This window comes from Primulina huaijiensis, unplaced genomic scaffold (assembly GCF_012295235.1).
Source record: "Primulina huaijiensis isolate GDHJ02 unplaced genomic scaffold, ASM1229523v2 scaffold36477, whole genome shotgun sequence".
Taxonomy (NCBI): Eukaryota; Viridiplantae; Streptophyta; class Magnoliopsida; order Lamiales; family Gesneriaceae; genus Primulina; species Primulina huaijiensis.
In genome coordinates, this window is record NW_027358516.1 from 1 (window position 1) to 2,421 (window position 2,421).

Consider the following 2,421-nt stretch of genomic DNA (forward strand, 5'->3'; position numbering starts at 1 on the left):
AAAAAGCATTATCAAATTTTTTCTTATTTAATTTTTAGTTTTTGGATCATCTCTATTTGACTGTTTTGTCTAAATTTCCTCATCATTTTAATGAAATCATCTATTTTTTCATTATCTTGAATTTTTATGGTTTCTCCTTTGAAACATGATGAATTTTGTTTCTTTTTCTGTGGTTTTGTCATTTCCTTAGTGTTTGTTGTCTTCTTATCTTCATGTTGTACATGTTTTGTCCTTTTGTTTGCGTTCGTTCTTTACTTATCTTCATTTTGTATTTCATTGATGTTTCAGTTCTTTGTTTTTTTATCATTATTTCTCTTGAGCTGTGGTTTCTCAAATCCATCCACAATTATTGTTGTTATTCCATTTTTAGTCGAGACAGACTTGTCTAATTTGAAAAGAAAATTGTGATCTTATTTTCTTGGTTGATCAAATATTGTTAAATGCTCCATATTAATTTTTTATGCAATATAAAATTTGTAGTTATTGGCAATATGTATTGGATTATTATAATATTATTCAAATAAATATTTTAGTTCACCTTAGTATGCATGTCAATTATTTTTTGATAGAGCAACCAATAAATGTCTCAGCAATCTCTTTGAACAACGTCACCCTAGTTATTTCATTTTCATCTTGAATCAGTATTGTTATCTGGTACTTGAAACATTAATTGTGAGAAAGTATACAAAATAATTAAATGTTTTTAAGCATGTAAAGTTAATTATAGTTGCAATACCTTGGGACGATCTCGATATTCAGCTTCACAAAGTGTTGAACAAAACTACTTCCCTCCGGTGAATAACAATGTCATCTTGTTTTTGAAAAATATTTAATGATCGAATCTTCTTGATGATGCCAATGATACATGTGCATAATTATATTATTCGATTAAAAAAATATACGTAAATATCAAAATAAATAAAATGGAAACATGTTTTGATCATTAGTGTAACTTGAATTACTTGCTAAATGATCAAATTCTCTCAAGCAAAAATTAAGTTTGCCTAAATTTGGCTTCTTGCAACTCAGTGACTAAAGTTTTTTTTTCGCATTATCAACTCAATATTCGAGTTTACATTTGGATAACAAGATTTTATTTCCTTAACGATTGGATTTCATATAAGTAACTTTTGTTACACTTTAAAAGCTGCTCAAATTGTTGAATAACATTTGAAAAAATCAAGTCATGTACCATAGTTTCATGTAATTCCATATTCATATTGTTAGTACATAACTGGTGGTCCAAAAAGAATGCTATTCTCTGTTTTAAAAAAATATAGCATTTGAAAAGTAGTCACTTGTGCATTTTCGAAAGTTAACTTTTGAATAGTCTTTGAGTTATGTCTTGTTGAAATTTGATATCTTTGTGGAATAATAAATATTTTGACTACTATATTTTTTTATCATGTCGGAACATATCAATCAGCATCACATCAAGATTTGTCATTGTTAGTATGTCTTTACTACGGACATGTAAAACTTTTCTTTGGCTAGTGAAGTGCGTGCATGGTCTGCCGTATAGGATTGAATCTGATTTAAAATTGTTAATAACCATCGTGACAAATGATATTAACTATTGGCTTTGAAGTAATTTCCATTTATTTCATTAATATTAGCTATTTTTCTCTTCAGCTACCCCAATTATTATCTTCGTTAGACTAATTATGTGATATACAATTAAATATATAATAGTTGTTTATTAATTAAACATTACAAAACTTATGATAATTGAATATGTTTTGATTTGTTTATGAATATTTGAATATAGTGAAATCTTTATAATAATCTATTTAGCACTGACGATATTTATATGTGTTAAATTAAAGCACTTGGTGTAATCATGAAGATGAGAAACGATTTTATCTGTTAAATTTCATTGTTGTTAATTTTTAAAATAATAATACTATTAAATTGATTTTTTAAAGTGAGTGGTTAAATTATTTCAGAAAATAATCATGTATACAATTGTTTGAAATGTTTTTTTCCTTAAATTGATGCACAAAACTTATATGATGTAATGATTATAATATATAATATAATATATATTAATTATAAAATAATACACAAGATAATATTAAAATTAGAAAAAACCAATATACGATTAATAGATGGAACGACAATTCCGACAATTACACAAATCAACTCAATCTTTTAAAGAAATACCTCATTTGGATACCTGTATAAAATAGTTATGTGAGACCAAGCTAACCATAAGCTGAAATTAGAAGAAAAAATGAAAATTATATTTCATTCAAATAACATCCAAAGCTAATATTTGGACTGACAGTTTATTATTCTATTATATTTTTATTCGATGTACCTGAATTAGATATTTTTTGATTGATTTTTGAGTGTCATGCACCTCACTAATCACCAGTCATTTACTCTACTCCGTAGAATACATATACTGACATATATATA